At 46.4% G+C, this 13,209-nt stretch overlaps 5 non-coding genes and 2 pseudogenes across 5 annotated transcripts; all 7 read left to right on the top strand.

Annotated features, from left to right (window-relative positions):
- The first annotated feature begins 1,600 nt into the window (after window positions 1-1,600).
- Window positions 1,601-1,778, top strand: LOC143727338 (U2 spliceosomal RNA; annotated as a pseudogene).
- Window positions 1,779-2,212: 434 nt separating this feature from the next.
- Window positions 2,213-2,376, top strand: LOC143726881 (U1 spliceosomal RNA). Its single transcript, XR_013199106.1, has one exon. It is a non-coding gene; the product is annotated as a U1 spliceosomal RNA (small nuclear RNA).
- A 6,598-nt stretch (window positions 2,377-8,974) lies between these two features.
- On the top strand, window positions 8,975-9,151 carry LOC143727345 (U2 spliceosomal RNA; annotated as a pseudogene).
- Window positions 9,152-9,585: 434 nt separating this feature from the next.
- On the top strand, window positions 9,586-9,749 carry LOC143726706 (U1 spliceosomal RNA). The gene has a single exon (XR_013198940.1). It is a non-coding gene; the product is annotated as a U1 spliceosomal RNA (small nuclear RNA).
- Window positions 9,750-10,869: 1,120 nt separating this feature from the next.
- Window positions 10,870-11,060, top strand: LOC143727124 (U2 spliceosomal RNA). The gene has a single exon (XR_013199332.1). It is a non-coding gene; the product is annotated as a U2 spliceosomal RNA (small nuclear RNA).
- Window positions 11,061-11,494: 434 nt separating this feature from the next.
- Window positions 11,495-11,658, top strand: LOC143726704 (U1 spliceosomal RNA). The gene has a single exon (XR_013198939.1). It is a non-coding gene; the product is annotated as a U1 spliceosomal RNA (small nuclear RNA).
- Window positions 11,659-12,778: 1,120 nt separating this feature from the next.
- On the top strand, window positions 12,779-12,969 carry LOC143727225 (U2 spliceosomal RNA). Its single transcript, XR_013199430.1, has one exon. It is a non-coding gene; the product is annotated as a U2 spliceosomal RNA (small nuclear RNA).
- The last annotated feature ends 240 nt before the right edge of the window (window positions 12,970-13,209 follow it).

The following is a 13,209-nucleotide window of genomic DNA, read 5'->3' as shown; positions in this document are numbered from 1 at the left end:
CCGAACAGGGGGAGGAAACCACTCCCGGACAAGATAAAGGAAAGGAAACAGAAGACGGAGAGGATGAAACGGTTTCCTCCCTCAACACCGTCTCGGAGGTGAGTATGCCCTCCAGTGGGAGTGAAACTGACCTTTCACTCCCAAATGCTCAAGTGCAGAAGAGAACTGCGGGATCTCCGTTGTGTGTAGTAGTGGAGAAAAGAATGAGGGCTACACAAGGGCTGGATAGTTTCTCCCCGGAGGATCCAGACCGCATGTGGCCCTCAGAATCCCCTAATGAAGTTTCCTTTCTGCATTTTAAGCTAAGAACATCGACACCGAAAGAGTCGCAAGAGTTCAGCTCTGTGGCTTCGGAAGTGTCAACCTCTTGCCCTCCTGAACCCAGCCCCCATGGGAGAAGGGAGAGGCATGAGGAACAAGAAATAACATAATTTTAAAGATGCCTCTGTATGTCTTTTATTAGTCTTCTTTTAAAAGTTCATATCATTTTAACTATACTGCTCATGGCCCTCACAATCTCTACAATAAATGTGAGAAGTGTGAGAAGTGATATACGAGCACAGAGCGTTTTATCCTTTTTAAAATCCTGTAAGTCAGATGTGTTTTTATTGCAAGAATGTGCTTTGCCCTTTTTATCAAATTATAGAAAGTGGGAGGAGCTTTGGACCCCTGGACATTCTATCTGGAGTGGGTCCAATTTTAACAAAAATGACGGTGTTGCTATTTTAATCAACAATCCAAACATCTTGGTGAAGGGCAGCACGGTGGTAAGGGATGGGCGAGCAATTTTAGCAAACTTGACTTTTTTAGATAAGGATTTTAATGTTCTTAATGTGTATGGTTTTAATGATAAGAATGAAAGATATGAGCTTTTAGAAGACCTGCAGCCCCACATGTTAGGGAGGGCCCCTTTGGTGGTGGCAGGGGATTTTAACTGTGTCTTAACTCCGAAAGATAGGAAGAGGGTAGAAGGTTTTAAATTTGACAAAACATCGGTTTTATTGCAAAATTTAGTCAGAGATTTTAATTTAGTCGACTGCTTTAAAAAAATGCATCAGAGAGAGGAGGGCTTCACCTGGTTCAGTGGTGATGGCACCAGAGCCTCTCGCATTGACTACATTTTTACACGGGACTGCTTGCCAACCGATGCTACATTATCCCCCCTCTTTTTTTCTGATCACATGATGCTATCCTGCACCCTTTCACTGGCCTCTGGTGTGACAGTAGGAGGAGGGCTGTGGAAGTTGAACTGCTCCCTGTTGGAGGATGAGGAAGTATTTAGTGAGTACAGGGAGCAGTTCAGCCGATGGCAGACCCTCCAAGACTTTTATGATTCACGTGCACAGTGGTGGGAAATGGTAAAGGAACGGACGAGACAGTTTTTTAAGAAAATAGGAAAGGAGAAAAAGTAACATACACAAATATTAACATACATGGACTTTTACACAACACACAATCAATAATTGATTTTTAACTATAAAGTGTATCCTTTTATTTGTTTGTTTTGTTGTTTTATGATTGTGTAAATAAATACTTGATATAAAAAAAAAAAAAAAAAAAAAATGTAAATGGAAAACATGGAATGAAAACTTGTGACAATAAAACTTTTTCGAAAGAAAGAAAAATCTGTTCTTATCAGTTTAATATCTGATACGTGCCCTACCCGGGCACCATATATTAAATTGATTTTTGGAACTGGGAGATGGAAGAGGGGCTTGCTCCGTCCACTCCACGCATCGACCCGGTATTGCAGTACTTCTGGGAACGGTGCACCACCAAAAACTGTGTTCAATGAAAGAGATGTTTTAGTCTTGTGTGGCAGCAGGTGTTAATGGAAGTAACGTATATTGCTGTGTATGGGTGCTTTAAAGGTGTTGTAGGTGATCATATGCTATACAGGTAATGGTGGTGTGAGAGGGAAAAAAAAACAACAACTCTGTTCTTATCTCGTTTAACATCTGATTCGTCCACTATCCGGTGACCGTGTATGAAATTGATTTTTGGCTCATGGATCCGGAGCATGAAAACAACATCATCCACAACAACAACAGCAAAAGAGCCCGACTCTGCAGGTTTTTGATGTCTCTCTCTTATCTCTTGGAGTTTTTACGAATGAGCTGATGAGTTGAATCAGGTGTGTGTTTGATTGTCCGACCGTTGGTGAGGATTGCGGAGAGGGACACGGTGCCTCTGACGGGAGGCCTGGGAATTCATACTTACCTGGCAGGGGAGACACCATGATCAGGAAGGTGGTTCACCCAGGGCGAGGCTCGGCCATTGCACTCCGGTTGTGCTGACCCCTGCGAATTCCCCAAATGTGGGAATCTCGACTGCATAATTTATGGTAGTGGGGGTCTGCGTTCGCGCTCTCCCCTGGACACACTGGTTAAAAGAGCAGATTGTTCGAGTTCCTCTTCTTCTGGTAGTTAACGACCTAGGAAGTCCAGAGAATTGAACTGCAGTGGTTGATCGAGAGATGTAAAACTCTCAACCTAGGACCAGTCTGCAAAAGTAGGGCTGTTTTTTAGTTTATTTTTTTCATCATTCTTCAAATAATCTCCATTATTCAACCAGCGCTTTTATTGGCAGTAGTGGTCCTAGAAGCAAAGTTGTTCCGAATGAGGAGTTCTATCATGTGGTATGAATACCTTGTGCATGTGTGAAAAATCACCTGACATACAGTCGCCTATGGCCGTATTCATGTTGTTGTTTTTACTGTTTACAGCGCCACCAAGTGGCCAGTCGCCACATCCCTTTTCACCTGAGCACAGGCTGAGCCCGTGCACAGGTGTACCGACTTGGGTGTAATTGTCTCATTCCGTTGGAGAGTTATGGCCATTTAAGTAAAGCCCGCCTCGCCCACTCCCAACGTTTTGGCGTCCCGTCGCCAACGTGAATCGAAATTCCGACTTTTTTCCCCATCGCTGTCGGCAATCAGACTCCAGGGAATCTTTCTGCACCGGTTTGGGTCAGATCGGGCGAAAGACCTAGGACTAGTGTGCAAAAGTAGCTTTTTCACAAAATCCCAAATACCCGAAAATCTCCCCAGCGCAACCATCAAATCCGAGGCCTGCGTCTTGTTCGGCCCGAGCCAAGGATTCCGGTGATGTAAGACACTTGGGTCTGCGACGGACGGTTCAGGTGTTACGAGGCATTTCGTACTTCTGATCGCTGCAGCGCCACCTTGGGGCCGAGCCTTGGTGATGTTGTAGACCGGGCGGGTACTACCATCCCTCAAGAGTTTCAAGTCTCTACGACGTACGCTTTGGTCTGCCCGCTCACTTTTAGGGCAGAATGTTTGTTGGTCCAAAATCCCAGGTTGCACTCCAAAGTGTCGTGTTGTGCGCTCTGCTGTGATCCATTTTCGGTGTCAACAGTCAAGCTGAGCTTGTATTGCTGTGAGCTGAGCTTGTTTGTTGGCGACCTTTAGACCCTCTCGCCACGGCCCAGGTGGGCGTGGCCTTTGACGGCTCCCCCGCCTCTGCGTCATTGTGTCATCGCTTCTCGGCCTTTTGGCTAAGATCAAGTGTCTGGTCCTAAGGTAGAGACAGCGATCGCCTCTTGTTGGACTTGGTCTCGTGTGTTGCTTGTCACACGGGACACACACCCTTCAGGAGGTACATTGACAAGCGGCTTTTAATTGACGACTCGTTCTACGAGGAATCTTCTGGTTTTAAGGTAAGCAGGTTTTAATTTATTTATTGTATATTTATTGTTGGGTTTTAGCCGCAGCAGGCTAGTGGTGCCTCCAACATGTCGGCTGCTCGTGCCGGCATGAGGAGGCACCACAGCGTGCGTTTTAAATTTAAACCAAAAGAGGATGGCACTCTCCGGGTCATGTCCAGGCTGGACTTTTCTAGGAAGTGCATCCAACAGTTACTCGGTTTTAAGGTTGTGGACATAAACTGCCTGTTGACTCTGCCCCTGAATCATGGCTTTGATGTAAGTTTTGCTTCTGCTTCCTTGCTAAGTACTTTTTGGACTCGATTTGAAATGTGTAAAGCCAATTTCTCCATGTTCACTGTGGAAAAACTGACTGATAATTCACTGAAAGTTGTGATTGTCAGGATGTTTAATGAAACAGTTAGTGGAGAAGATATTTCTGTATGGTTGGCAAGATATTGCTCTATTCGTGGACAACCAGTCAAGGTTTTAGATGAAGACGGTATCTGGAGCTGTGCGTGGAGAGTGCCCATTAAACAATGGGCAGATCCCAACAGCTACCATGGCCTGAGTCAAATACCTTCTATGATTGTGTTGGGAGAGAATAGAGGCTACATCCATTACCAAGGGATGCCCAAGCTATGCCGCAAGTGTGGCAAACTTGGACATCTCGCCGAGGCATGCCAAGAAGTAGTGTGTAGGAAGTGCAGAGAAATTGGGCACATTTTTGAAGAGTGCCAAAATGGCAGAAAGTGCAACCTCTGTGGAGAATCATCCCATCTCTACAGAGACTGCCCTAAAAGTTTTGCCAACAAGTTAAAAAGCAACAAAATGGCCGCCCCACCCAAAGAACAAACAATTGAGGAGGCGGGCCCCGAGGTTTCGGCGGGAAATTCAAACCCCCAGCCAGCCTCAGGGATTGGACAGGAAGGAGGAAGTGGGGCGGCCACAGGGGCGGAGTCAATTCTGGCAGTTGGTGAGGGGGAGGAAGCCAATCCTCAAAATGAAATTGAAAAAGAAGACAGTATGGAGGATGAAGAGGAGGAAATGGCTTCCTCCCTAGTAACCGTGTCTGAGGTTAGTGTGTCCACGAGTGGGAGTGAAACAGATGTTTCGCTCCCCAATGCTCAAGTGCAGAAAAGAACTGCGAGATCTCCTCTGGTTCAAACAGAGGAGAAAAAGCTGCGGGTAGCGCATCGGCTAGATAGTTCCCCCATGGAAGATCTAGACCGTATGTGGCCCGCAGAATCTCCTAATGAAGTCTCTTTTCTGCATTTCAAGCTAAGAACATCATCGCCAAAGGATTCGCAAGAGGCCTTCTCTGCGAGCCCTGAGGCGTCAAGCACTTGCCCCCCTGATCCCAGCTCATCTGGGGAAAAGGGAAGGCAAGTGCAACAAGAAATAACATGATTTTAATTATACCTCTGTAGTCCCTTGGTTGCTTTTAAATGTCTCACACCCTTTTAACCATACTGCTCATGGCTCTCACTATCTCCACAATCAATGTGAGAAGTGTGAAGAGCAATATACGAGCACAGAGTGTGTTATCCTTTTTAAAATCTTTTAAGTCAGATGTGTTTTTATTGCAAGAATGTGGTCTGCCTTTTTTAACAAATTACAGGAAGTGGGAGGAGATTTGGACCCCAGGACTTTCCATCTGGAGTGGGTCCAATTTTAACAAAAATGACGGTGTTGCTATTTTAGTAAAAAATCCCCATGTTTTGGTGAAGGGCAGCACTGTGGTGAGGGATGGGCGGGCAATTTTAGCTAATCTGACTTTTTTAGGTAAGGATTTTAACATTTTAAATGTGTATGGTTTTACAGGTAAAAACAACAGGTATGAGCTTTTAGAAGACCTGCAGCCCCACATGCTCGGGAGGGCTCCCCTAGTGGTAGCAGGGGATTTTAATTGTGTTTTATCAAGACAGGATAGAAAGAGGGTAGGAGAGGATTTTAAGGTCGACAAGACATCGGTTTTATTACAAAATATAGTCAAAGATTTTAAGTTAGTTGACTGCTTTAAAACAATGCATCAAAGAGAGGAGGGCTTCACCTGGTTCAGTGGTGATGGCGCCAGAGCCTCTCGAATTGACTATGTTTTTACAAGGGACTGCCCGCCGACCGATGCTACATTGAGCCCCCTCTTCTTTTCTGATCACATGATGCTCTCCTGCACCCTTTCACTACCCACGGGTGTGACCGTAGGGGGAGGGCTGTGGAAGCTGAACTGCTCCCTATTAGAGGATGAGGAAGTGATTAGTGAATATAGGGAGCAGTTCAGCCAATGGCAGACCCTCCAAGACTTTTTCGACTCACGTGCACAGTGGTGGGAGATGGTGAAACAAAGGACAGGACGGTTTTTTAAACAAATTGGAAAAGAAAAAAAGAATAAAGAAAAAAGACGCATGATGGGGCTGCAAAAAAGACTGCAGAGATATTTTAACCTTTTAAACAGTGGATTGGATTTTACAGAAGAAATTAAAGAAGTAAAGAAAGAAATGTCAGATTTGTCCGAAACAAAGACTAAAGGTGTCATTTTAAGATGTAAGGAGAGAGAAATAGAAGAAGGGGAAAAGTGTACTAGATATTTTTTTAAAAAGACAATAACACGGGGAGGGTCAATTAATACTTTAAAAACTTTTACAGGTGGGGAGGTAAATACAACAGATCTGATTTTAGGGGAAATTGAAAGTTTTTACAATAATTTATACAGCACTAAAGAGGTACACAATGGCATCTTAGAGGAAGTTTTAGGGTTTTTAGACAAAAAGGTAAAGAGTCCAGATGTGCTTTTATCCCAAGATTTTACTCTTTTAGAAATGCACAAAGCGCTAAAAGGTTTTAAAAAGGGGAAGTCCCCAGGCTTGGATGGACTCCCCTTTGAGTTTTATCTGACTTTCTGGGACATTTTAGCACACGACTTATTGACAGTTTTTAAAGAACTTGAGACTCTTGACAGACTTCCAGACAGCTTTAGAGTAGGGATAGTTACATTACTATACAAAAAAGGGGACAAGACTGACCTGAGAAACTGGCGACCAATCACTCTTTTAAATTATGATTGTAAACTTTTTAGTAAGATTTTAGCTACACGTATGTCGACTGTTTTAGAGGACGTAATCCACCTGGATCAAGCATGCGCTGTGCCCGGCAGGAAGATCACGGACAGCCTGGTACTGATCAGAGACGCCATCTGTTTTGCGAGAGACAGAAACATTCGGCTAGTAGTCCTAAATTTAGATTTCGAAAAAGCCTTTGATCGCGTCTCGCACCAGTACCTGTTCCAGGTACTGGAAAAAATGGGGTTTCCTGGGAGGTTTATAGCCTGGGTGGGACTGCTGTACAACGATCTGTCTAGCAGAATTTTGGTTAACGGGCATTTATCCAAAGCTGTAAAACTCTACAGCGGCGTCCGTCAGGGGTGTCCTTTATCTCCCCTTCTGTATGTGGCTTGTATTGAGCCACTGGCACAAATCTTGAGAAGGGATAAATGGATTAAAGGACTAGACATCCCAGGGACTGGTGGACTGACGGCGACCTGTGTTTTATATATGGATGACGTGACCCTTTTAGCGACTGACCTTTTATCAGTACGAAGAGCAATGGACTTGACTGACTGGTACGGTCGGGCCTCGGGCGCCAAGCTCAATAGGAGTAAGTCCGAGGCCCAGCTCTTCGGGCCGTGGGGGAACGTGGACACAGTTGGACTAGATTTGGATTTTAAAGACAATGATTTGAAAATTTTAGGTGTAAAATTTGACAGAGAGGGTGGAGGACAAGGAAACTGGACTGACATGTTAGGGAAAGTCAGGCAAAGACTGGGCTTTTGGGGACTGAGACAATTGACGTTTGAAGGCAAGATTTTAATTTTTAAAGCTGTGATTTTACCACTGATTTTACTTGTCTGTTCTGTTTTTAGTCCCCCAAGACGATTCCTGGCCAACCTGGAGAGGGCGGTATTTTATTTCCTGTGGGGGTCCAAGTGGGAACGACTAAAGAGGGAGGTCGTCAAAAAGAAAAAAGAGAATGGCGGGAAAGGCCTCCCAGACCCCCACCTGTTTTTAGGCAGCCGCTTTGCCGCCCTCCACATCCAGTACGCACTGACCCCATCCAGAGAACACAAGACAGCAGCCATGACCCGATTCTGGATGGGGTCATACCTAAGAACTTTGAAAATTTTACCCATTGATCTTAAAAGTCCTGTGTCTTTTAATTTGTCAAAAGAGCATAGTTTTATTAAGAAATTTTTAAAGAAATATCTTTTAGAGACAAATGATGCCACCATTTTAACTAACCATAAGTCTCTTATCTCTCTTGTGCAGGATCGAGAATCGGTGAGCCCGGTTCCAGGCCTCACACTAGGTGAGGCCAAAGATGTTTGGAGGAACGCAGCCCACCCAGCTCTCCAGAACAGGCTTAAAGACTTGTCGTGGATGGTGGCTCATGAGATCCTCCCGGTCAGGGCGGTTATGCACTCCAGAGGCATGGCCAAAAACTCCACCTGCCCACGGTCCGGATGTGGTTCCCCGGAGACCGTTCGACATCTGCTCTGGGAGTGCGGCGAAGCGCGGGACCTGTGGGCCAAGACCGGCCCCCTGTTTTTCCCGTGCCTGCCAGCGGGTGGGGCCCAGGTGGACTACAAGCTCGCCATCCTGGGGGTGGGTCAGGGCTTGAAGGAGCTGACACAACCAAAATTTTCCTCGCTCTGGCTCACCCTAAACGTGATCAAGGATGCCATCTGGGTCACCAGAAATCTGCTGGTGGGGAAACGCGTGACGGTCCCCCTCCACGCGTGCGAGCAGAAAATAAGATCAACGCTGCAGGGTGGGCCGCACGTCGTTATTCGGATGGGGGGGCCGGGGTCACACGTAGAAGGTCCCGGCCGCCACCGACCCTGGCCGCCCGTAGATGCACCCTCACCACACCGGCTACGGGAACAGCGGGCCAGCGGGCCGGAGGAGAGGGGATCTCCGCTGGGCACCAGAAGCGGGGAGTCTGGGGCCTGTTCTGGAGACCTGGAGTGAATGGACAATTTTGATAGGGACTCACCCTCGATCCTGTACAAGAGATGTTTTATTTGGCATATTTTATTGTTTTATTGTTTTATATTTGCATTCCTATTTTATTTTAATCCATTTTACCTTTACTTTAAAACAACACACAACATACATGGACTTTTACACAACACATCAACATAACTGATTTTTAACTGTAACTTATGTCCTTTTTGTTGTTTTAAGATATGTGCAAAAATGTGATTTTATAAGGAAAAAATGGATATTGAAAGAATGGAATGAAACAATGTGACAATAAACTTTTTTCGAAAGAAAAAAAATCTGTTCTTATCAGTTTAATATCTGATACGTGCCCTACCCGGGCACCATATATTAAATTGATTTTTGGAACTGGGAGATGGAAGAGGGGCTTGCTCCGTCCACTCCACGCATCGACCCGGTATTGCAGTACTTCTGGGAACGGTGCACCCCCAAAAACTGTGTTCAATGAAAGAGATGTTTTAGTCTTGTGTGGCAGCAGGTGTTAATGGAAGTAACGTATATTGCTGTGTATGGGTGCTTTAAAGGTGTTGTAGGTGATCATATGCTATACAGGTAATGGTGGTGTGAGAGGGAAAAAAAAACAACAACTCTGTTCTTATCTCGTTTAACATCTGATTCGTCCACTATCCGGTGACCGCGTATGAAATTGATTTTTGGCTCATGGATCCGGAGCATGAAAACAACATCATCCACAACAACAACAGCAAAAGAGCCCGACTCTGCAGGTTTTTGATGTCTCTCTCTTATCTCTTGGAGTTTTTACGAATGAGCTGATGAGTTGAATCAGGTGTGTGTTTGATTGTCCGACCGTTGGTGAGGATTGCGGAGAGGGACACGGTTCCTCTGACGGGAGGCCTGGGAATTCATACTTACCTGGCAGGGGAGACACCATGATCAGGAAGGTGGTTCACCCAGGGCGAGGCTCGGCCATTGCACTCCGGTTGTGCTGACCCCTGCGAATTCCCCAAATGTGGGAATCTCGACTGCATAATTTATGGTAGTGGGGGACTGCGTTCGCGCTCTCCCCTGGACACACTGGTTAAAAGAGCAGATTGTTCGAGTTCCTCTTCTTCTGGTAGTTAACGACCTAGGAAGTCCAGAGAATTGAACTGCAGTGGTTGATCGAGAGATGTAAAACTCTCAACCTAGGACCAGTCTGCAAAAGTAGGGCTGTTTTTTAGTTTATTTTTTTCATCATTCTTCAAATAATCTCCATTATTCAACCAGCGCTTTTATTGGCAGTAGTGGTCCTAGAAGCAAAGTTGTTCCGAATGAGGAGTTCTATCATGTGGTATGAATACCTTGTGCATGTGTGAAAAATCACCTGACATACAGTCGCCTATGGCCGTATTCATGTTGTTGTTTTTACTGTTTACAGCGCCACCAAGTGGCCAGTCGCCACATCCCTTTTCACCTGAGCACAGGCTGAGCCCGTGCACAGGTGTACCGACTTGGGTGTAATTGTCTCATTCCGTTGGAGAGTTATGGCCATTTAAGTAAAGCCCGCCTCGCCCACTCCCAACGTTTTGGCGTCCCGTCGCCAACGTGAATCGAAATTCCGACTTTTTTCCCCATCGCTGTCGGCAATCAGACTCCAGGGAATCTTTCTGCACCGGTTTGGGTCAGATCGGGCGAAAGACCTAGGACTAGTGTACAAAAGTAGCTTTTTCACAAAATCCCAAATACCCGAAAATCTCGCCAGCGCAACCATCGAATCCGAGGCCTGCGTCTTGTTCGGCCCGAGCCAAGGATTCCGGTGATGTAAGACACTTGGGTCTGCGACGGACGGTTCAGGAGTTACGAGGCATTTCGTACTTCTGATCGCTGCAGCGCCACCTTGGGGCCGAGCCTTGGTGATGTTGTAGACCGGGCGGGTACTACCATCCCTCAAGAGTTTCAAGTCTCTACGACGTACGCTTTGGTCTGCCCGCTCACTTTTAGGGCAGAATGTTTGTTGGTCCAAAATCCCAGGTTGCACTCCAAAGTGTCGTGTTGTGCGCTCTGCTGTGATCCATTTTCGGTGTCAACAGTCAAGCTGAGCTTGTATTGCTGTGAGCTGAGCTTGTTTGTTGGCGACCTTTAGACCCTCTCGCCACGGCCCAGGTGGGCGTGGCCTTTGACGGCTCCCCCGCCTCTGCGTCATTGTGTCATCGCTTCTCGGCCTTTTGGCTAAGATCAAGTGTAGTATCTGTTCTTATCAGTTTAATATCTGATACGTGCCCTACCCGGGCACCATATATTAAATTGATTTTTGGAACTGGGAGATGGAAGAGGGGCTTGCTCCGTCCACTCCACGCATCGACCCGGTATTGCAGTACTTCTGGGAACGGTGCACCCCCAAAAACTGTGTTCAATGAAAGAGATGTTTTAGTCTTGTGTGGCAGCAGGTGTTAATGGAAGTAACGTATATTGCTGTGTATGGGTGCTTTAAAGGTGTTGTAGGTGATCATATGCTATACAGGTAATGGTGGTGTGAGAGGGAAAAAAAAACAACAACTCTGTTCTTATCTCGTTTAACATCTGATTCGTCCACTATCCGGTGACCGCGTATGAAATTGATTTTTGGCTCATGGATCCGGAGCATGAAAACAACATCATCCACAACAACAACAGCAAAAGAGCCCGACTCTGCAGGTTTTTGATGTCTCTCTCTTATCTCTTGGAGTTTTTACGAATGAGCTGATGAGTTGAATCAGGTGTGTGTTTGATTGTCCGACCGTTGGTGAGGATTGCGGAGAGGGACACGGTGCCTCTGACGGGAGGCCTGGGAATTCATACTTACCTGGCAGGGGAGACACCATGATCAGGAAGGTGGTTCACCCAGGGCGAGGCTCGGCCATTGCACTCCGGTTGTGCTGACCCCTGCGAATTCCCCAAATGTGGGAATCTCGACTGCATAATTTATGGTAGTGGGGGACTGCGTTCGCGCTCTCCCCTGGACACACTGGTTAAAAGAGCAGATTGTTCGAGTTCCTCTTCTTCTGGTAGTTAACGACCTAGGAAGTCCAGAGAATTGAACTGCAGTGGTTGATCGAGAGATGTAAAACTCTCAACCTAGGACCAGTCTGCAAAAGTAGGGCTGTTTTTTAGTTTATTTTTTTCATCATTCTTCAAATAATCTCCATTATTCAACCAGCGCTTTTATTGGCAGTAGTGGTCCTAGAAGCAAAGTTGTTCCGAATGAGGAGTTCTATCATGTGGTATGAATACCTTGTGCATGTGTGAAAAATCACCTGACATACAGTCGCCTATGGCCGTATTCATGTTGTTGTTTTTACTGTTTACAGCGCCACCAAGTGGCCAGTCGCCACATCCCTTTTCACCTGAGCACAGGCTGAGCCCGTGCACAGGTGTACCGACTTGGGTGTAATTGTCTCATTCCGTTGGAGAGTTATGGCCATTTAAGTAAAGCCCGCCTCGCCCACTCCCAACGTTTTGGCGTCCCGTCGCCAACGTGAATCGAAATTCCGACTTTTTTCCCCATCGCTGTCGGCAATCAGACTCCAGGGAATCTTTCTGCACCGGTTTGGGTCAGATCGGGCGAAAGACCTAGGACTAGTGTGCAAAAGTAGCTTTTTCACAAAATCCCAAATACCCGAAAATCTCCCCAGCGCAACCATCGAATCCGAGGCCTGCGTCTTGTTCGGCCCGAGCCAAGGATTCCGGTGATGTAAGACACTTGGGTCTGCGACGGACGGTTCAGGAGTTACGAGGCATTTCGTACTTCTGATCGCTGCAGCGCCACCTTGGGGCCGAGCCTTGGTGATGTTGTAGACCGGGCGGGTACTACCATCCCTCAAGAGTTTCAAGTCTCTACGACGTACGCTTTGGTCTGCCCGCTCACTTTTAGGGCAGAATGTTTGTTGGTCCAAAATCCCAGGTTGCACTCCAAAGTGTCGTGTTGTGCGCTCTGCTGTGATCCATTTTCGGTGTCAACAGTCAAGCTGAGCTTGTATTGCTGTGAGCTGAGCTTGTTTGTTGGCGACCTTTAGACCCTCTCGCCACGGCCCAGGTGGGCGTGGCCTTTGACGGCTCCCCCGCCTCTGCGTCATTGTGTCATCGCTTCTCGGCCTTTTGGCTAAGATCAAGTGTAGTATCTGTTCTTATCAGTTTAATATCTGATACGTGCCCTACCCGGGCACCATATATTAAATTGATTTTTGGAACTGGGAGATGGAAGAGGGGCTTGCTCCGTCCACTCCACGCATCGACCCGGTATTGCAGTACTTCTGGTAACGGTGCACCCCCAAAAACTGTGTTCAATGAAAGAGATGTTTTAGTCTTGTGTGGCAGCAGGTGTTAATGGAAGTAACGTATATTGCTGTGTATGGGTGCTTTAAAGGTGTTGTAGGTGATCATATGCTATACAGGTAATGGTGGTGTGAGAGGGAAAAAAAAACAACAACTCTGTTCTTATCTCGTTTAACATCTGATTCGTCCACTATCCGGTGACCGCGTATGAAATTGATTTTTGGCTCATGGATCCGGA

This window comes from Siphateles boraxobius, unplaced genomic scaffold (assembly GCF_051911475.1).
Source record: "Siphateles boraxobius isolate OS27281-9 unplaced genomic scaffold, OSU_SipBor_1 77, whole genome shotgun sequence".
Taxonomy (NCBI): Eukaryota; Metazoa; Chordata; class Actinopteri; order Cypriniformes; family Leuciscidae; genus Siphateles; species Siphateles boraxobius.
Note: the sequence above shows the minus strand (reverse complement) of the source record. Positions and strands in the feature narration are given on the sequence as shown.